A 22,571-nucleotide genomic window follows, 5' to 3' on the forward strand; every position below is an offset into this window, starting at 1 on the left:
TGAGCAGGCATCTTGATAAAACTGGGTTTGGCAGACTGAAGACGGGGCTCAAAAAAGAGATCTAGTCCAAAAGAGGGCTCGGGAGCTTGCTAAAGCCCGGTCAAGGAGAGAGTCTGGTCACTTTGGAGCCTGATTCTTGACTTCTTTGCCGCACAGGCTATCGGGAAGGTAGCACGAGACCTGGCCAGCCGCGAGGGACCGGCGAGGCTGGAACAGCCCCTGGCTTGTTCTGCACACCGTGCGGACATTTGACCTAGAGGGCCAGAGGGTGAATCTTCCAGGCTTGGGGATCACAGGGATGTGTCGCAGTTACTGGGCTCTGCCGCTGTAGCACGAAAGCAGACAATGAACAACGCATCAGTGAACGGGAGAGACAGCGTTCTAATAAAACTTTGTTTACAGAAACAAGATCTGAGCTCCAGAACGTAGTTTGCTGACCTCTGTCTAGAGAGGGAGACTTTTTCTAATCCATACAAAAGTACTGTATAAGCTAGTGGAACAGTTTTGATAGGACTTGTATTCCATTTCCTTCACATTATGATCGTTGTTATTTACTGTACAATGCAAGGATTAATGTATGTGTAGTATAGACCACTTTACAAACCATTTGGAACAGAGTGGATATAAATGTTTTCAAACACGTTACCTCATGTGAGGTTCACAAGGTTCTGGTCTACAGCACTAGGGCAGGCAGGGAGGGGCGGTGTCCCTGGAGGGAAGATGAAAACAGCTCCATGCAGAGCACACACAAACAACCACAGAGGTGTCCTCCTGGGCACAAGCCACTTCTCTCCAGCCCTGGAAACAGGCCAGAATGTTTCCTGCAGACAGGCAAGCAGATGCAGCAGCTGGCATGGGAGAGAAAAACAGTATGACATTAGCCACCAGCTGGCCCACCCCATGGAAGAGAGGTGCACACCAGTGGGCAGAGGTCTTACATTTGAGAAAATAAAGGCAAAGGACTAGGGACGTGGGCAGCCAGCAACAGAATGGGACATGTGGAAGCAGCAGGTCGGGCGCAGATTCTGGTGAATTTCTGACCCACGAGTGAGCTGGGAACAGCACTTTTTTAGCCACGCCATGGCCCTGGTACTCCCTTGTTTCCTGCCGCTTCTGTCCCGCTGTGGGCGGACTGGTTGAATTTACTGACAACACCACCATGGGGCTGGCATTCTTTCTGCAGGAGGCCTGAAGGCTAAGGTAGCTCACGACTCCTGTGTCTCGCTCACCTTAGCACACGTCTGTATTTGAGACATCGCCTGATTTATTCGTTATTGCCATCTTGTTAAGGAAAGTGCCAATAATCGAATATTTCATCCTATCCTAAACCAAAAATTTCAAAATGCTTAAAAAGAAGAAGATGACAACTCTGCTCCCATCTTTTCTGGGCCAGTGGACTATTTAATAACATTTCCCCTTCATCTCTGTCATTACAGCAATGACTGCAACTGCACACTTTAAGCTCACGGCCTCCTCAGGAGAAGGGGGTTCTAGCAGACTAACATTCCCAGCCGTTCCTCTCTGCCACACATCTGTATTTCTTTTTTGAATTCAGACTAACTTTTGCAAGGGATTTCATGCTACGGACCGTGAAAGCTGAGTTTCCCACCCTGAGCCCAACGAAGGTCGAGGCCAGGTTCAGCACAGGTAAGCAGCCCCTGCAGCACACAGGGCTGTGGCCCAGACGGGACATCCGCATTCCATTCACCTGAGGTCAACAGAGACCGGCTGAGACCAGCTATGTGCCAAGCATTCATTCACAGCAAGTGGAACTGCCGTGAGGTTAGCCGGTAAAACCAGGAAAAGCTTCCTGCGGGGGAGAAAACTCTGAAACTGTGACTTGACCGTAAGGAAGAGTCGCCCAGAAAGCAGAAGAGTAGAAAGATGCTCGAGTTTCTGAGCCCTCGTGGGTGCAGCCCGCCCATCTGTGCGAGGGCTCTGCAGAGAAGCAGAACCAGCAGGACGTTCGTGCACAGAACGATCATCACAAGGAACTGGCTCGGGTGCGGTGGAGACTGGCAAGTCTGGAGCGAGCGCCAGACCCAGTGGTATAGCTCCTTACGGAAGTGGGCAGCTCCAGACACAGGAGAGAGCGACGTTTCAATCTGAGTCTGGAGGCAGGAAAAAGCTGGTGTCCCAGTCCGAAGGCAGTCAGGCAGAAAGAAGGAGAGCGGAGGGCGGGCCCAAACCTCGGCATGAAGCCCCACCCTTGGAGACCCGAGGAAAGAGACGAGAAGAACAGACAGAGGGCGGAGGAACGGCCGGCACTCTCGGGCATCACGGGCGGAGCAGGAGCTGCGGGGAAGGTGGGGGGCAGCGGCGGACACTCACGCCGGACACCCAAGAGTTCTCCAGGCCACCAGTGACCCCAAGTCCCTCAGGCCAAAGAGCACCCCGGAGCCACTTGTATCTCTATGTGTCAGTGTCTTCATCCCTTCTGCACCACTGCGACCAAATCCCACAGACGGGTCATTTGTAATGATCAGAAGTGCACTGGCTCACGTTGCTGGAGGCTGGGAAGTTCGAGATTGAGGGGCTGGAATCTGCCAAGGGCCTTCCTGCTGCATCATAAAGAGAGGGCAAGAGAGAGAGGGAGAAGGGGTTGAATTCCTTTTATAGGGAACTCACTCCCATGACAATGGCATCAATCCGTTCATGAGGGCAGAAATCTCATGGCCTAATCACCTCTTAAAGGTCCCGCCTCCTAGTACTGTTACCATGGCAATTAAATTTTAACATGAGCTTTGGGAGGGGTAGGGGGGAAAACATTCAAACTATAGCACTTAGTGTTCTCCAGAGAAACAGAATCAGCCGGCAAAACTCCCTCTTGCTAGGGGAGGTCAGGCTTTTCTTCTATCCAGACCTTCAACTGATTGGACGAGGCCCACCACAGCAGGAAAGACAATCTGCCTTACTCCGAGTCCACCAATTTAGATGTTAATCTCATTCAAAAACACCCTCACAGAAACATCCAGGATAATGTTTGACCACATATCTGGGCACAGTGGCTTAGCCAAGTGGACACATAAAATTAATCATCACATCCCAAGCCAGGGACCCGACTTGCCCTGGAAAGGCTGACACTTAGAGATATCTCCCTCCTCTCTCCTCCATAAGGGCACAGGGATCGCTGGGAACTGTCACCAACAGGGCCATTTGTCAGCGTCAGGCTGATGGAAATGAGCCCGAAGGAAGCAGAGCCCCCAGGATGTGACACCCCTTTTCCGGTTGTCGGTCAGAGTCTGCATCCCCTCCTTCCACCCCTACCCCCGGGTGTCTATTCTCTCCCCCCACTGCCTCTGTGCTCACTTCTCTCCCAGCTTAAGGACCCCCTCCCGAGGTCTCCCTACCCCTCCACCCCATCCCCATCCTCCACAGGTGCCCAGGAGTGTCTTTTTCAAATGCTAAATACTCAACTCACCACCTGATTAGAAAGTCTCCAGTGGGGGCGTCTTAGGTTTCATGGAAAAGCCTGGACTCCTGGGCCAGTTCTTCCTGCCCCTCTCTCTGGGCTGCCCCCCTCTCTGGGCTGCCCCCATCACTCCCCACCACACCCACCTGCTGCTCCACCAGATGGTCCCTGCAGCCCAGAGCCTGGCTCCTCCCCTGCTCCCAGATGGTTCTGAGCTCCAGGACATCCCTACTGAGCTCTCCCTGCTGAGAAGGGCCTCTGCAGGTGGACTCAGATGCTCTATCTATGACCAAATGAGTCTTGATTCTAGGGGATCATTGGGCTTGTATATGGTGTGGTGTGACCCATCTAGAAATACCCTCAAATTCAAACATATCTAGCCCAATGCCTAAAACTTCACTGTTGAAAATTCACGTTTTTAAATTTAGGCATAGCAAAGAGTCCTAAATTAAAAATAGCAACACCGGGGCCAAATGCTGAGGACTCACCTTCACACAGGTCAGCTTCTTACGTTGCCTTCCAAGCTCACGGGTGACTCAGAGGAATGGTTTCTGGCTTCAGATCCAGGAAATTCCTTCATAATACTAATATTTGTCCCATCACACCACCTATGAAGCCCTCCTTATTATTATTATTTTTTTTTGGTTAATTCTTTTTCTTTCACTTAACACATTTATTTTTAAAGGAGGACTTTATATCAGTATCTTAAATGGCAAAAGAGTATCACTTGCTTTACATAGAAGGTAACCGTAAAGAAAAATAATAAAAACAAAATAGAAATATCAAATCCTGTTTAGGCTGGGTGCCTACCAAGGGTATGAGCGGAGTCCTATTTTCTCTTTGTATTAAAAGAGGGGGCAGGAATTAGCAAATATTATAGAGATGTTAAAGACATAACAAGTCAAAAAAAACATTGTTCTCGCTGTAAACAGGAAAATCAAAAAACTGGAAAAGAAATAGCTGTCTCCCCATCTGTCTGAGTGTCCATCGGTGTCCTGTCCAGTGGTACCCACGGGTGATGGCGGCCACTTTATGAGAGATGGGCTTCAGAGAGGAGGGACTTGACGGGCGGGGATGAGACCAGAGGCCACCTCAATGGCTTTCGAACTTGAGGCCACAGATTAGTCACTCGGACGCTTATTTCAGCAACAAGACAGACCGGCAGCCAAGTTCTCAAAGATTCTGAGGTCCTGTGTCTGGCTTGGAGCCCTGGGCCCTGCCTTTTCAGCAGCACACCAGCAGCTGGTTGGCAGAAACTTCTTTGAGAAACACTGGCCCGGCAGATGGGGTTGTGACAGGGAGTGTTTCATGGACCCCTTCCCGCGGGCCCAGCACCATTGCTGCCTCTTGCACCCCTGGCTGGGACCCTGGCACATGGCTGCCATCCCCTGGCAAGAGAGGCCTCATCTGCAAAAGAGGTGACAGCTCTGCCCTGCCACCCTGAGACCTGAGGAGATGGCTGGGGAAGAGCTGGACAGAGGTCAAGCCGCTGGGCAGCTCTCAAGGAAACTACAGGGGTCGACACTGGTCAGGGAGGCGGGAGCACCAGGGGAAGGAAAGAGATCCCAGAATTCAACCCCGACCCAGGCTCCCTCTTCCCTGCCTTTGCCAGACAGTGATGAGGAGGAGGTTGGTAGTAACTAAGGATTGAGCACCTCGTGTATTCCTTAGGAGATCATGCATAGGGCTGGATTCGAACCCAGCCATCCAAAGTGTGTGGCGCTGGCCTCTGTGCTGCCCCTGCTGCCCTCCCGGTCCCTTTCCTCCCGGGACTTCCACCAGGCCCCTGGTATCCAGTCCTTGGCCCACATTCTCACGTTCTCGTTTCCGTGCCGGCTGCAGCTCTCTCCCTTGACTTCAGAGAACCCGCTCCTCCTGGGCTCCCTATTCTGCCCCCTACAACTTGTCCAGAGGCAGCAGCACCCCAACCCTGGCACCCTAAGGTCCAGAGGGTTTGAGTCTTTTCACCCAACCCCATGAGACAGTGTTACATGCTGAATTGTGCTCCCCAAAATTTATATGTTGAAGTCCCCAGCACCTCAGAATGTGACTGGACATGGGGACAGGTCTTTGCAGAGGCGATTAAGTTAAACTGAGGTCATTAGGGTGGCCTCTAATCCAATCTGACTGGTGTCCTTATAAGAAGAGGAGCTTAGGACACAGACACCCAAAGAGGGGTGACCGTGTGAGGACAGGGACAGAAAGCAGCCGTCTGCAAGCCAAGGAGAGAGGCCTCAGCAGAAACCGATCCAGCTGACACCTTGATCTTGGACTTTGGCCCCCAGAACCGTGAGAGATGGAAGTCTGTGTTTAAGGCCCGTGCACGGCATTGGTTACGGTAGCGCTCTCCTTGTGCATGTGATAAAACTTCAGGATCAAGGTGGGGTGACTTCAATGCAGGGAACGGTTCAGAGCAGCTCCAGGGGCTGATGGCATTGCCGCTGCCAGGGTCGCAGCTGGAGCCACCATCACTCTAGAGGGGACACAGTGAAACCCGGAGGCTGCCTGGGTCTAGTGTCTGCCAAGCCCAGCGCTCGCTTCTCAGGGACAATTTGGATATGTTTATTATTCTGGTGAAGCCACTCCTAACCCGACCCATCCTGCAGCTGGCTGTGAGCTTTTCCATGATCTCTTCCCTTAGCAGATAAACAAGCAAATGGAACGGAACAGGCTGCGTCCGAGCAGCCCAGCCCTGTGGCCATGCATGCCCCGACGCGTCCAACCCCGGCCCTCTCTTTCTTCCTGGCCCCTCCTGAACATCTCCCGTGCTACCCAAGGGAGTGCAAAAGCCCAAGCTGCTGCACGTGAAATTTTACTCTGAAATAGAAGAGTGTTGCTCTGAAGAGGTACGGGAATTTTACTGATGCCTTATCTAATTTTGTGAACAGATATTTCATCAAGTCATTTGGGCAAGAATCCTGTCCTATCCCCTCAGCAGTGTCACCTTAAACCAGTGACTTCTCCTAAGCTCCTTATTGTGTGCAAAGCAGGGAGAGCGATTCCCCCTCCCAGGACCAGCACCTACGACGTGCAGGTGCCTTTTCCAGGGTGGCCGGTGGCAGAGGACCCTGCACACAGAGGGCTGGCGCTTGGTTTGCTGCTCTGGTCTTGCCATCTTGACATTCTTAAAAAGATCTGAACAAGGGGCTCCACGTGTTCTTTTTGTACCGGACCCCGCAAATTATGAAGCTAACCCTGCTGTCACCCCCAATCATGTACTCCTTACGGCAACCAGCAAGGTGGAGCTCAGCATCCTTACGGTGTGGGGAAGAAAGAGAGACTCAGAAAAGTTAAGGAGCCGCTCATGGCCCAACAGGGTGTCGGCATCGGTGATGTTATCATCCTCATCCCGTCCTCTTCCTCATCATCATCTCCAGAAACCTGCTGAAGGTCCCAAAGCTCATCATAGTCATCGGTGTCATTGTCATTGTCATTTTCATCACGATCCTCATCATCATCATCATCGTCATCCTCATCATCATCATCACCTTCATCGTCTCCAGTAGCCCCGCCCACTGCCCCCAGCTCTCTGTCCTGTCACCCAGGACACATCTTGAATGACCACGTGGATCGTTTGTTTTCTTTTCATTCCTGCCTTTCTCTACTGGGACGTAATCGCCACGAAGAGTGAGAACATGCCTGGGTTTTGTCCACTCTGTTCCGAGGAGAGAGCAGCTCCCAGCAGGCAGTAAGCTCTGAGTATGCTGTTGAGTGAGTGGAAGGAACAGGCGACTTCCCAAGATGCCACTAGGAACTGTGCTGACAGCTCAGGTCCTTTATCTGAAGTATCCTTACATCTATCCCAGCAGTAGGAAGAACTGCTGTCCTCATTTGATAGGTGAGGAAGCCAGGCGTAGAGAGCTTAGGTCTCCAGGCTGCTTTGCTAATAAGTGGCAGAGCCAGGCTGAGAACTGGCCTCTCTGGTGCTGTTGGAGGAGCAGGTGTCCGTGGGGCCCCCAGTCACGTGTGACCCAAGATAGCAGCAGCCTTCTCGTCTGTAGCTCAAGCACCCTAATGATCCCCACATCCCCATGGGACTTAAGATGAAATGAAATCATGTGTGTGTAGCAGCCAGTGTAGTGTGGCAGGGAAATGGCCAATACCTGTGAGGGGCTGGCCATCTTTGTCCTCTGTGCCTCTCCTGCCATCCTATACAGGACTCTGCTTACCTCTTGCCTGCGCTGCCGAGAAGTGTGGATTTCAGGAAATAGCACATGGATTATTCGCAATAAAATTATGTGTCTGAAAGTGGCTGTGCCCACACCTGCCCACACCCTTCTGCTACCCCATGTCCTTGGGACCTTGTTGATAAGGTAATGGGCGGGAGTTCTGGAAGAGGTGCCTGGCTTTCTAACCCTGGCTCCTCTAGCACTCACTAGTTGGGTGTAGTAGTCAGGATTCTCCAGGGAAACAGAATCAACAGGGTGTGTGTATGAGAGAGAGAGGGAGAATTTTACGGAATTGAATCACGGGGTTGTGGAAGTACAGTCCAGAATCTGCGGGCTGGAGACCCAGGGAAGAGCCGATGCTGCGGTCCAAGTCCACAGGCCGTCTGCTGGCTGAATCCCCCGCCCCGGGGCGGTCAGTCTTTTTTCTGTTACGGCCTTCAGCTGAGTGGGCATCATGGAAGACAATCGGCTTTACTCAAAGCCTACTGACTTAAATGTTAAACCCATCCCGAAATACTCCCACTTCTGAAACATCCACAATAATGTTTGACCAAACATCTGGGTGCTATGGCCCAGTCAAGTTGGCACATAAAATTAACCATCCCACTGGGTGACCCTGGAAAAGTCACTCAAGCTCTTTGGGCGTAAGACTTGTTATCTATAAAACGGGAATGGTAATACCCTCCACACACAACTGTTGTGAGAACTAAAGGAAGTAACACACGTGTAGTGCTGTGAGCGGTGCCGGACGACATGGCTACAGTGTCAGCTGCAGAACCATCCCATTCCTGCCTCCTGGGCTCCTTCCCACCCAGCTGTGTCCTCCACCCCCTGGGCGGCAGGAAGGGTGCCCTGGTCCCTCTCTGTGGTCTTCTTTAAGAAGCAAAATTCCCAATAGCCTGTAGTCAAAAGACCCCCGCTTTCCATGCTGGTCTCAACCCTACTGCTCTCTGCAGGACCTGGCATTGCTCTTCCTCAGGAGAGGTTTCTTATTTAGAAATTACGCATTTTTAAATGGTTAGTGTATTAATTTAAGCCCTTACCCTATGCCAAGCCTGGGCTAATCCTTTTGTATGCATCATTGCACTGAATTCTCACGACCACGGTTGGAGGGGGACATGGTGATTATCCCACATTACAGATGGGGAAACTGAGGCTCCGAGAGGTTTGTGACCCAAGGCTAGTTCGTTTCAGATAAAGTTCCCTTCCAGTGCTGACAGTCTCGGACTTTGTGACTCTTACAGATTTTGGCAGTTTGCCCCCTCGGATGACGCTCACAGAGGGATTTGCCCTAAAAAGAGCAGTGCTTAAAATATTAATTCTCTGTAATATTACCACATCGACTCTGCTATCAAACCAAGGCTCCCACATTCCTAGCAAAACAGGGCCCTGTGGCCGCTGTGCCACCCGGGGCCCTGCCATCAGCCGTGTGTGTTTCTGTATATGCGTGTCTGGGTGTGTGTCTGTGTGTGTCGGTGTGCGTGTCTGTGTGTGTCTATGTGTGTGTCTGTGGGTGTGTCTGTGTGTGTGTGTGCATGTCTGTGCATGTCTGTGTGTGTGTGTCTGTGTGCGTGTGTCTGTGTGTCTGTACATCTCTGTGTGTGTGTCTGGGCATGTCTGTGTGTGTGTGCATGTCTGTGTGCGTCTGTGTATGTGTGTGTATATCTGTGTGTCTGTGTCTGTGTGTGTGTGTCCGTGTATATGTGTGTGTCTGTGTCTGTGTGTGTCTGGGTGTCTGTATGTGTCTGTCTATGTGTCCGTGTGTGTCTGTGTGCCTGTGTCTGTGTGTGCATGTCTGTGTGCGTGTGTTCTGTGTGTCCGTGTATGTATGTGTGTCTGTATGTGTGTGTCTGTGTACGTGTCTGTGTGTGTCTGTGTCTATGTGTGTGTCTATGTGTGTGTGTCTGTATGTGTCTGTATGTGTGTGTGTCTGTGTATCTGTGTGTCCATGTCTGTGTGTCCGTGTCTGTGTGTCTGTGTGTATGTGTGTGTGTCCGTGTGTCTGTGTGTCTGTGTGTATGTGTGTCTGTCCGTGTGTCTGTGTGTGTGTGTCTGTGTATGTATATGTGTGTGTGTCTATGTGTGTGTCTGTGTGTGCGTGTCTGTGTGCGTGTGTATGTGTCTGTGTGTGTCTATGTCTATGTGTGTGTCTGTGTCTATGTGTGTGTGTGTCTGTATGTGTGTGTGTCTGTGTATGTCTGTGTGTGCGTGTGCCTGCGTGTCCGTGTCTGTGTGTCCGTGTCTATGTGTGTGTGTCTGTGTGTCTGTGTGTGTGTGTGCATGTCTGTGTCTGTGCGTGTGGGCACGTGCGCCTGTCGGGGGTGCTTATTTCCTTCCCAGCTGAGCCGTCCCCGCCCTGCCACCCCTCACACAGGTACTCACTCTGTGAGTCCAGGTGACCCCCACCCCATCTGCCCGTCACACTGATGGCGCCAGGCTCGAGCTATAGCACGGCCTTTCTAACTGGTTCCCCGAGGAATCAGCACGCACCACAGGAGCTGGGATTTTGATGAGGCTGCACCTACATGCCAGGGGTCGGAGACTAGGAATCCCCCAGAACTCCTCCCCAAGAGAGCCCAGGGCTCCCGGCTCCCACCGTGAGCAGACTCAGGGGTCTGTCCTGCTCCACGAGCGCAGCAGGGCCCTCGACCCCTGGGAGGCATCGGAATCCCTCCAGGGCTGGTGGAAAATGCAGGCAACAGGCCCCGCCGCGGAGTCGGGGGCTGTGAGTGGCCAGGGCACTGCACGGGCAATAGGGGCCTTATTTCTGAAGCCGCTAGACGGTGGACCAGCTGCAAAAACGCAGAAGCAGCGGCACAGGCGGAGACAGGGCGGGCCTGAGTCGCGGGGCCTCAAAGCTGAGTGTGACTCGTCCACGCAGCTGGCTGCACGGCTGCTTACTGAGTGTGCTTTCGTGGCAGATGCTGCTGCAGGTCATGGTGATGCAGCAGGCGGAGGGAAATCCCTGCTGCCGTGGGCTGGCGTCCTCGCGGGCAGAGAGACAAGGCGCCAGTCAGTGAGCAAAGCGTCGGGTGGGGCTGAGGGCAGAGAGGGGAACAAAGGTGGCAGCTGGGTGCAGTCCCGGGCACACCTGGGGAGTGGGCCTTCCAGGCAGGCGACAGCAAGGTGGAGGCCGTGAGGGGGGCCCACGCGGCCAGGCGGAGGGAGCGAGACAGGGCGGGGTGGGGGCAGGCCAGCTCGCCAGGGCCCAGGAGGCCTCTGCAAGGACGGGGCTCTTACTGCACAGAAGAGGCACAGGAAGGGTGAGTGAGGGGAGGGTGACAAATGCGAGAGCAAAGGGCAGACACGGGGACAGCAGAGACGGGCATGCTCTGCAGGTAGAGGACACGCGATTTGCTGCCAAGGTGGATGTGGGTGGGGGCACGAGAGGAACAAGCGGTGACGCGGAGACTCGGGGGTCACCGGTGCTGGGGTTGCGGAGAGAGAAGGAGAACCTCCCGGAGAGCAGGAGCGCACGGTGAGGAAGGCGTGGCGCGGGGCGGCCTGAAGGACCCTGTGAGGGGCTCTCGAGGGGAGCTCACTGACTGCTGCACTTCCCTTTCTCCGGCCCTGTGGTCGGGGCAGACGGGCAGGGAGCTGAGGGTACCGGGTAGCGCGAGGCCCATGCGAGGCTCCGGAGGGCGAGTTGGATGAGAGCCGGGACAGGCCGAGGGGACAGCCAGGAGGCGGACCAGGGTGGTTGGATCATGGGGCTGGAGACCTGCAGGGGCAGAAAGCGGGAAGGAGCTGTGGGTGGTTCCAGAACGGGATGTGGGAGGCCGGAAGGGCCTGGTGTGGCAGGGAGTGGGAGGTTGTGGCGAGACCCCTGGGGGAGGAGGAGTCACGCAGGGGCCGGGTGCCCAGTCCTGCGGTGTGACAATAACCAAGGTCTTCGCCGTGGCCAGAAGCTAACTCCTCCCCTCAAGGTGTGGCGGGACTGTCCTACCTGTCCACAGGAGACTGCCAGGAAGGAGACCACACGACATAGGGGCCCAGTGTCTCCAGGTGGCAGGGTTTGGGTGGAAGGCAGGATGGGGCACTGAGGAACAGGGGACCCTTCCCTCCTGCAGGCCGGGCTGAGGGGCGATGGGGAAACTGCCCCCGGAGGGCGGCCAGGTTTGGACTAGGATAAGGAGGGGAAGGGATGCTCGGAGGAAGGCAGCCGGTGCCCGGCATGAATTCCAGAGGGACCGCGGAAGGCCTGGGCGCTGGCCAGGGGGACGAGCCAGGTGAGGTGTGTTATGGAGCCTGTGCCGATGTAACTGGGACACAGGGCAGAGTGAGACCCACCCCCTGTCCCAAGGCAGGTGGCGATGCTGAGGCTGTGAGTGCGGAGGGAGCGTGGGGTTCACTCTGCTGGGGGTTCTGGGCCCCTCACTCCTGTGAATGGGGGTGGGTCGGTCAGAAGAGGGCATTCGGCCAGAAGCCAAGCTTGTCCTGGGAAGTTATGAACATGCTTAGGTTCGGGTCTCACCACCTAAAATAAAAATGACTCCACTCGCCAGGGCTGTGTGTGATCAGGTCGTATCCGTCCCCTCCTGGAAGATCTCGGGGACATTCCATAGCACTCAGAGCAAAGGTCCGCAGTTCCTGCACCCCCTTGCTGCACCCCAACGGGGCCCAGTGCCCTCCTCCTCACCCAGCCCAAAGCTCCTGCCTCTGTCCATCCTCCGGGACCCTTTCCAGCCATCTCTCCCACGTGGCACCTCCATCACCCCCTCTGTTCCCTCATGGAATATATCACACAGCTCCATCTCTGGCCGGCTACCCCTCCCAGCTAGAAGGGAGCTTTGCTCTGTGGGCTCCTGGGGAAGCTCCCCAAGCGCAGACGGCTCACCACTGTGTCCTCAGCGCCGGGACCTTGCTGGCAGAGGGCAGGCGTCCACACGTGAGTGCCGAGAGCCTGGAGGAGCTCACATCAGGCGGGGATCCAGAGCCCATGCAGGGTGGTGAACGGGGGGCCAGAGGGAGGTGGCTGTAGGAACGGGGTAGGAGAGGGAGCAGTAAATTCTTGGTGGTCAGAAGAGCACGTGGGGTAAGATCAACTCAGACACGAGCCCAGCTTTGAAATGTACGTATCCGTAATTTGACCAAGTAATTGAGCATCTCTGAGCACCCTTGTCTGCAGTAAGGACAGAGAACACAGTGATTCCTTAGGTCTCTTCCGGCTCTCAAATACCTTTCTCAATGACTCAGATAAAATCCCTGGGTGGAGAGGTTCGGGACACTCAGGAAGCTGAAATTCAAATCCCAGCGCAGGCGCTCACTTGCCAGGCCTGTCAAGGGAAGTTCCTTAACCCGTCTCCACGTCTGGAGAACCGCCGGGTTCCTGCAGGTGGCTGCAGCCCTCCACTGCCCCGTCTTCTTGGGTTCCAGCAGGAATCACATGCGTAGAGTAAGATTAGGCCTTGGCATGGACTTGAACTCCTTCCAGCGTTTTCCTCAGAAAGTTGGGTTAGGGATGAGGTGTTGTCTGAGCATCTCACAGAAGTGGGAAGCTCATGAGGAGTGACAGTCCCCACAGGCCCAGCCACTTAGAGCTCCCCCGGGTGACTCATCCAGGAGGAAAATGCAGGAGCAAATTACTGTGGCGATGTGCACTCTGCCAAAGGTGAGTGAAACAAGGCGAGTGCTGGGCTGTGGCCCCTGGGACGCTGCTCTCACGATTAATTGTGCTAGCAGAGAGTGTCGGGGCACCCTTGCTCGGGCCCTGGCCGGGACCCGACACTAATTGGCCATGTACGTAACCGTGGGCTGTCTGGGACCTTGGGCTCAAATGTGGTGGAGTTCTGGCCAGCGTTCACCCAGCGCCTCGGGACGAGTTGATAGATTTAGTAACGCCACCAGTGGTTTTTGAACACCTACTGTGTGCTTGGTACTGTAGCAGGGCTGAAAACTGGGTGGGCCCTGCTTCGATGGAACTCGGAGCCCGCTGAGAAAGAGGCATGAGTCAGAGGAGCACACAACGCACACGCTCACATGGGCGCTGCCGTGCCAATGAAGCAGGGAGTAGGAAAATGCGGACAGTGACCCGGCCCACCCAGGGCCTCTCAGAAGGTCAGACACTGAGCCAAGAGCTAATGGGTGTGGCGGGGTTGACCAGGCAGAGGTTGGGGGGCAGAGAAGAGCACTCCAGGAACGGGGAACTGCGAGGGCACAGACGCGAGGGCCATGGTGCTTTCCAGGTACCTGCAGCTTGGTCAGGTGGCTCTGCCACTCCCAGGCGGTGGAAAAGAAAGGACAGCAGGTGGCGTCAGGGGAACTGGGCTCAAATCGCGCTTCAGCCACTTTTTAACTGTGACCACGGGGAAGTGACTTCACCTCTCTAGGCTGCAGTTCCTTCATCTACAAAAAAGAAGATAATGCTGGTTCTCTAGGGCTAGCAGGTGGATAAATGGATTTCAGTACGGGAAGGGGCTTTGTGAACTGCAGGATTGTACAAATGTGAGAAATGGCCATAACCATTCTGGGGTCAGCTCCTCCATCTTCCTTTCTGCCACTTCTTGTTCCTCCTAAAGTCTCTGCTCAGTGGGAGTGGATGCAGGGGGTGGGAGAAGTAACCACGACTTATTGAGCATCTACTATATGCTAGGAAATAGGGGAGTCCTTCACATACATTACTTCATTTTATCCCCATTTTACAGATGAGGAAAACTGAGACCCTCACAGTAGTAGAGTAAGGATTTGAACTATTATTCACACGTGAAGGACTTTAGCACTTCACCCATCACCGAAGGCTGTCTCACAGTCCCTGTGGGCCAGTGTCCTGCTATCCCACACACCTGTGCTGTTTTCCATGTGCTGTGGCGATCACTCTTGCCTTGAGGATCTCGTGGTCTGGTGGAGCAGGCTGACCTGTGGACCAACCGCTGCATCTCCGTGTACTAAGAGCAGCTAGAAAGAAAGAAAGCAGTGGGGTGGATCTGTGCAGGCCGTGTGGACTGGTGGAGCCTGAGCTTCTTGGGACGATAACCCCTCATTATGCCTCAGCTCACCATCCATGAAGGAATTAATTGAACCCAGCGCATCCTTGAACATGTTTGTGAATCCTGAAAGCTTCAAAATCTCTCCAAGATATACTTGGGAATAATTAGCTGAATGCACTTGCCTTTGTAACCAAGTTAACATCCAGGCCACCCTGTGGAGTGACACAGCCTTTAAGCTGAATTAATCAATGTCAACCACACTGATGTGTGTTCTTTGCAGAATTAAAGAAAAATCAACAACCTCCGAGCATGGCTTAATCAAAGGCTCATTCTCTCCCAAAAAATAAAGCAAGAAGAAAATGATTTGAGTGGCAACATGAGGTTTTATGTTAAATACAAGACCTTAGTAGACTCTGCCTACATTTAAAAACTTGCTTCCGTGCCTTCAAATTAAGTCATGGGTCTCTGGTATATCCTGGCTCTGCTGTGTACTGACTCTATGACTTCAGGAAAGTGTTTATCGCCTCTCAGCACTAGTTTTATTGTCCAATACAATAGGGATAATAGTAGTGCCTACCTGTGTTAGTCTGCTAGGGCTACAATACAAAATATCACAAACTGCATGGCTTAACCAACAGAAATTGATGTCCTCCCAGTTCTGGAGGCTGGAATCCAAGATGCAGGTGCTGGCAGGGCTGGTTTTCTTGGAGGCCTTACTCTCTGGCTCGCAGACAGCCGCCCTCTTGCTGCCTGTTCGTAAAGCCGTCCCTCTACACAGGCCCCTCCGTGTGTCCTAGTCCCCTCTTCTTACAGGGACACTGGTTAGACTGGATTCAAGCCCACCCTGATGTCCTCGTTTTTACCTTAATCACCTACTTAAAGACACTGTCTGCAAATACAGTCACACTCTGAGACACTGGGGGCAGGACTTCAGCATACGAATTCGAGGGAAACGCGATTCCGTCCATGACACCACCCACGAGGGTTGTGTGGTAGCATGAATAACGCTCCCTCCAAAGATGCCACACCCTAACCCTCAAACCTGCAGCTACGTCACCTCTCACGGCAAAAGGGACTTTGCAGGTACGATCGAGTCAGGATCATGAGAGGGAGGGTCATCCTGGATGTCGTCATGAGGCTGCTTATACAAAGCAGGCAGTCTCAGCAGCTGTGACGACAGAAGCAAGGGGTTGCGGTGGTACAAGGAAGGGGCCCCAAGTCACAGCGCGTGAGCAGCCTCTAGAAGCGGAGAAGGCAAAGAACAGACTCCCCCGTGGAGCCCCCAGAGGGAAGGAATGCAGCCCTGCTGACCTTGATTTCAGCCCCCGAGACTCGTTTTGGACTTCTGGCCTCCAGAGCCGCGACAGAGTGAGTCTGTGTTGATTTAAGTCACCACGTCTGTGGTGGCCTGTTACAGCAGCCATGGGACACTAACACGGCTGTCACGAAGATCCCATGAGCAACACATGCAGGGGGCCTGGACAATCACTGGTAGAGTGTCGGCACTTGGTACGGGTCAGCTCCACCGGCCAGACCCCAACCAGCACCGTCCCAGCTGCTGCCTGCCCGATGGCAGCCTGGGCAGAGAGGCCACGTGGACAGAAGCTGTAAAATCCCCCCTTTCACATTGGTACGTCCTGCCCCGTTTGTCGGGGCAAAGTCATGGTCCCAGAGCATGGAGGACCTTCGAAGCTGGAGGATATAGTCTGCCCCTCCCCAAGGCCAGAAGTCTGAAATGGAGGTGTCGGCGTGTTTGGTTCCTCTGGCGGCTCTGAGGGAAGGTAAGTCCGCCGCCTCTCTCCCAGCTCTGGGGATCTCAGGCAATCCTTGGTGTTCCACGGCCTGTGGCTGCGTCACTCCAAACTCTGCCTCTGTGCTCACAAGGCCTTCTTCTCTGTGGGTATTTGTCTGTTTCCTGTCTTCCTACAAGGACACAAGTCACTGGATTTGGGGCTCGCTATACTGTAGTACAGCCTCATCTTAACTTAGGTGCAAAACCAAACTACCTCAATGGCCAAGTAACAGTCCCTTGCAAGGACGCCACACACTGGCACGGATGGACGTGCTGGTCTGGCAGAGACACTGTTTCTGAATAACATCCCATTCAAAGGTACTAGGCGCACGTGAGCTCCGTGGACACACTCTTCAGCCCACCGCAGCGTTCCAGGGCAGCCTGCAGCTGAGCCGTGTGGAAACCCCAGTCAGGGTGTCGGCAGGGAGAAGGGCTTGCCGCCCAGGGAGAAGGCTAGGGAGAGCCTGAGGTCCGGAGCACGGGGGATGGCGGGGGCTGGGCCGCAGGGCATAGGACCAGGCTGACTGGCCAGATCAGGAAACACCACGAGGACACCTGACCCGGCCACTGGGTCGGTGCCTTCTAAACACGTGTCTGCACGTGGGCCCGGGCATGTGTCAACTCTGCTTTAGTCTAAAACGATGTCCTTGTGACTCTTCTGGGTCGAAACGGCTCCCTCGGTTTCCCCTTTTGTCGTTCGCATAAGATGGCAGTGCTTAGTAGTTAGTTTTAACGACCTTAGTTGTCAGATTTAAAAGTTGACAACCATGTCTCGGCATTCACTTTTCATTTCTGAGATTATACTGGGACGTAGAATCCCAGAGTCTGGCACCAGCAAGCCATTAAGGGGCTGTATGTAGGGGAGGGACAGGGTCAGATTCGTGCTCTGGAAAGCCACTTGAGTCATATTAAAAAAAAAAAAAAAAGAGTGTAACTTTGCATGCAGGTGTTGTAATAAATGAAAAGTATCCTGAAATGTGAATAACATAATTTTAAAAAATCAGATTAGATATTTGTCACGAGTATGTTCCTCAAATTATTACTGCCTGCTTTAGAATTCCGGGAACCCTGGTTCTTTTTTCTTTTTTTAGTTCCCACCCGCAGGCAGAGAACATTGGTCTAGACGCTCACTTGAGACTAGGTCTTAGCTCCGCTACCGTCTGACCTTTGACAAAGCGCAAGGGGGAACCTGGCACATCACCGACCGTCTGTAAATGGTTTTCTCCGTCAATAAAACAGGAGCAGCAATGCTCGCCCCTGAGGGCTGTGTCAGGGTTGAGTGAAGTGACGCACGAAGGCCTTCTCTCACGGCACCCGACACGGAATCGCCCCGCACATTGCTAGGTCCACGTCACACGTGTCCCATCGCCCGGCACGCGGTGAGTGCTTCTCACAGGTCAGCCGGGCAGTGTCACGCTGCCGCTAACGTGGGGGCATCGCGTTGAGAGCTGTGGCGTGCGCCCGGACCGCCTCCACGGAAAGCAGAGAGAGCTGAGAAGGAAGCCATGCATAAAGAGTAGTGGCGATGTGCAGTTTCTTCGTTGTCACACAGTTTCTGGAAGAACAATCCATGCCAATGTGGCGAGAGAGGCCAAACCTGAGGACCCAGTTCCTTCTCGCCCTGACCCACTTGGGCTTGCTGCTGGATGGGTGCAAAGTCCCACTCAGCTGAGGTCAGCTGCCAAGGCGAGTCCCCCAATCACCCCCGACCCCGGTAAGTGCCTCCTGCCATCCTTCCCCGGCGTCTGTTCTGTTGACACAACCTTAGCGCTGAACGGCCTTTGCTCCCTCTGTTGTCAGTGGCAATCATGTGTTCTCACAAGAACCATCTCGTCCAGTCCCCACTGTACGCACGTGGAGAGGATACTGTTACCCTGCCTACAGCTGAGGAAACTGAGGCTCACAGAGGGCAGTGCGCTCGCCTCCACATGGCCAGCGAGAGGCAGACTCGGGATTGGAACTCGATCTCTCCCACAGGCGAGCTGCCATGTGTCAGCAGGCCACACGGCGGGGAAACGGTGTCCCCAGGAGTGACAGTGACCTCCAGCAGACAGGTAGCAAGACAATGGGGACCTCAGTCCTGCAGCCACAAGAACTCAATTCTGCCAACAGCCAGGAGAGCTTGGGAGAGGACCCCGAGTTCCAGAGAGGAATGCGGTGTTTCCCACCACCCCGCCCTCCCGCGCACACGGCCGTGTTCCCTTCACTGGCCGTCTGTGAAAGAGCCACAGATCTTCACTCCCAAGCCTGGCTCTTTGGCCTTCAGGTCCTAATTTTTCTATATTGCTGCATAAGATTGCCAGCATTGACTACTGAGACACCCCCCGCCGAGAGAGGCAGGCGGAAGTGTCCTCCCGGCCCCCTTTGCCGGCTGTGCATGGGCTCCACCGGACCAGAGCCATTTCTGTTCTGCTTTTTAAAATAGCCCAGCTGACGTTCTGTGCTTTTTCATTGGAGGGCTATGGAATAACTGGAGAGCGGGCGAGGTTTACAGCCTCACACACGTACTTTCCATCAAAGCGTCGTTTCGCCCAGCTCTGAAATTATGGGCCTGTCCTCAGAAAACATTGTCACGGCCTTTCCCACGCACGCAGGGCTCCCAGTGAGCTTTCCAAACACTCAAGCCCATTTCCAAATGGACAACGCTCTAGAACTGAGGTACGGTCAATGTGAAAAATAAAGCTGGAGGAAATGGTCCTGCCACCAGTGAACTGCAGGCTCTGATAAGATGCTTCTCCCACAAGATGCTATTTTTATTAAATCCTAAGGGATTCTGACTCTCCATCTCCTCCACACGGCGGTGCGGAATCTGCCCAGAGAGTGCCACGTGAGAGAGACCCGCGCTCCCTCGCTCCCTTTGAAGGGGCAGTGACAGTCTCGTCGCTGTTACTTATCTCAGCACTCCTTACGCCCCGGGAGCTGCACTGAGCCCTGTGCAAACGTCGTCTGGCCGGACACTCACAGCAGCAGTGAGAGCTGCCGTTGCTCCCACTCCCAGATGAAGAAGACGAGGCTCAGAGTAAGTGGCCCAAGATCATACCGTTAGTGTCGCTAATTACCACGAATTGAACAACTTAAAACAACTTGCCTTTATTTCTCTCACTTCCCACGGGTCAGGCATCGAGGCACGCTTAACTGGGTCCTCTGCTTAGGGTCTCACAAAGCTGCAACCAGGGGCCCACTGGGCTGCATTCCTGTCTTGAACTCAGGGTCCTCTCCTAAGCTCTCGTGGTTGTTGGCAGAATTGAGTTCTTGTGGCTGCAGGACTGAGGTCCCCATTTTCTTGCTACCTGTCTGCTGGAGGTCACTGTCACTCCTGGGGACACCTGCGTTTCCCTGCCATGTGGCCTGCTGACATATGGTGGCTCGCACCTTGGGCTCTTGCTCTAGTCTGCTGGGACAGTGTCTTAGGTGACATAACACAGCTGTGAGGATGGCATCCGACAGCCTTGCCATACAACATACCCAAATCGAGGGAGTGATGTCCATTACCTTTGCCTGGTTCCGTGGGCTAGAAGTGCATCCCAGGTCAGGTCACTGTCCTCTCAGCCTCTTCCTCCTCGTGCACAAAGTGAGAACTTGCTCCCTGATGGGCACAGCTGGCTCTTTCTTGCGTTCAGAGGTCAACCTAGTGTCACCTGTTCTGAGAGGCCTTCCTGACCCCCTGCCAAATGCAGGTCTCCTTTTTCTAGACCCTGGTTTGCTTTCTTCAAGCTGAAAAATAAAAATAAAATCCTAAGCTCCCCAGCTGACTGAACAAATCCCTCCTTGGACCAAGGGGACCCCAGAGAAACCTTAAAAACTGGAATCTCAGCCATGAGAGGTTCGGAGCTCGCGGACATGCCTCTTTATACCCCTCACTTGCCACCTGCCATGGGGCTTTCTTCCCAAAGGCCGCACAGAACCAGCCTTTGGGGAGACCTGTTCCATGGCCAATTGCAACCCACCTTTGCATGCCCCTTCCCTTCTGTACTTTTGGCTCTGCTGATCAGTGTCCCTTCCTGATAGGTGGCCTCTGCTTCACCTTTTGATATCAGAGGGTCAAAAACTCCACCCTCAGATCACACTAATGCCAACATTTTTTTCTACATGTGACCTATGAAGGGGCATGAAGCTCAGTTGTGCACTTGCATGTTTCTCCTTTCAGAAATACTCATGACTCCTTCTACATCTCATTAAACATATGGTTGGCCACCCCACTCAGCAGGGATTCCTGTTCCCTTTACCGTTCCCTGGCAGTGCTTGCTCTTGGCTTCTGCCCAAGGCTGTGCTTCCAGGCCTGTGAGATGGCCACTTGCAGGCTGCAACCCTTTATGAGAAATAAAGTTGTCTTTCCAAATGTATGAACCTCATCATAATCCAGTTGACAAAGCGCTTGTCCCAACTCACAATCGTGCCGTTTATTTGCATGCTTTCTGGCCTCTCCTCTGGAATGCGGACTCCATTTGGCCGGGCGGGTCTGACTTGCTCACACGGGAACACAGCGGGGACATCCCATAAGTGGTGGAGATTCTGCTCCAGGCTAAGGGTGGGCACAGAAGGAATGTGTGTTATGTGTCAGCTATTTAATCTGCACAGCATAGGAGACAAGCAGGGACCGCGCATGTCATTGGAGAGGGGCTGGGTGGGCTCCCAGGCGGTCTGGCTCCCAGGCTGGACCCTCCAGGAGGGACAGCCCCTTTCCTTGGAGCTGTGGGGTCTAGTCACCAAGCCGCCACGTCTGTGCCGCCGTTCTGTTCTCAAGATACGAGGTGCCGTGAGAAAGGCCTTTCTGACGTGGAGCCTGAGGCATGGACAGACAAGGGGCTTGTCCACGGCCGTGCTGTGGTCGGTGAGACCTCAGCTGTGCCTGGGATTTGCGGCCCTCGTCTGCCTGCTCTGCTTCCTCTGTGCCCACTGTGTTGGCCTCCTCTGGCTGCCACAGCAAACGACCACGAAACTGGTGGCTTAAAACAACAAAAGTTATTCTCTCATATTTCTGGCCAGAAGTCCAAAATCGAAGTGCAGTCAAGGCTGTGCGTCCTCTGGGGGGGTCCAGGGGAGACTCATTCCTGGCCTGTACCAGCTTCCAGTGGCTTCAGGTGTCCCTTGGCTGTGGCCGCATCACTCCGCTTCCGTCTTCCTGTGGCGCCTTCTCTCGCGCGTCTCTGTGTGTCCCAGTCTCCGTCTCCTTTCTCCCATAAAGACATGAGTCACTGGATTTAGGGCCCCGCCTAAACTCAGGATGACTTAGACCCTTAGCTAATTACGTCTGCAGAGGCGACACTTCCAAGTCAGGTCTCATTCTGAGGTTCTGTGTGGACACTAATTTTGGGTCATCCAACCCAGTGCCCCAGACCACATATCCCTAGGTCCATCACCCCTCACCCCACCCACCGTGTCTTGGCACCAATTCTGTCTTGGTCTGTGGCCCTGGGCCACGGCCACCTCCTCCCTCGCCCCCACACCCTGCAGGATGTCACCCAGTCCTAGTGATGCCTTAGGGGGGCCTTCAACGAGTGCTGCTGTGTTTTCACTCTTGACACGTATCGTTCCCCTTTTTCACCTTTTCTTGAGAAGCCCTGCCAGGAGCTGCCTGGGCAGGAACCGAGCGTTTGCTGGCTCCATCCGCGAACACCTGACTCTGGGTCTTCTGCCTTTTATTTCAGTTCTGCAGGTTCTCAAGTTCATCACCCCTAAGCACCTCTCTGCTCACGGTGGATGTTCCGTGACCTTGGCAACAGAGGCCCACTTACTTAAAGCTTGTCAATACTCACCGGTTTGAACAATCACAATGAAAATAAAAATTTAAATATGTAGATGATTTCTTCTTTCATCCTCAAACCCATAGACATTGCATTGCATTATTACAAATAACCACAGTGTTTTCAGGTAGAATTAACATTTGACAAACTCAGGAGCAATTGCTCTTTATTTTGAAGAAAGCTATCATTAGTCTCAGTCAATTTGACATTATAAACAAGTGAAAGTCTATGCCTTTGTAAAATTTGCTTTAATCAGAGCTTCAGCACCTGGGTGCATGTCAATAATAAGTAAATTGGGGTTGACGCTGGACTTCCCTCACCTTCCTTTCTCCGCTCTTGCTCTCAGTGGCGCTGCACGCGTGGCTGCCGGGGCCGAGCACTGTGCTAGGGACAGGCATGCAGAGACGAAGAAATCAAAGCCCCAGCCTTGAAAAAGCACCAGTTGGGACTGGGAGGCACTTTGCTATGTGGCGATGTACAGCAGAACTTTCCAGAAACTCCCCATCCCAGATTTTGCTGCACATGGTT

The 22,571-nt window shown here is 53.7% G+C and overlaps 1 protein-coding gene across 1 annotated transcript in view; it reads left to right on the top strand.

The window, feature by feature from the left end:
• STK32B (serine/threonine kinase 32B) overlaps positions 1-22,571 on the top strand; it is a 401,427-nt gene that overhangs the window by 316,688 nt on the left and 62,168 nt on the right. The gene's annotated exons all lie outside the window — the stretch shown is intronic.

Source organism: Propithecus coquereli, unplaced genomic scaffold, assembly GCF_000956105.1.
Source record: "Propithecus coquereli isolate 6110/MARCELLA unplaced genomic scaffold, Pcoq_1.0 Scaffold785, whole genome shotgun sequence".
Classification (NCBI taxonomy): domain Eukaryota; kingdom Metazoa; phylum Chordata; class Mammalia; order Primates; family Indriidae; genus Propithecus; species Propithecus coquereli.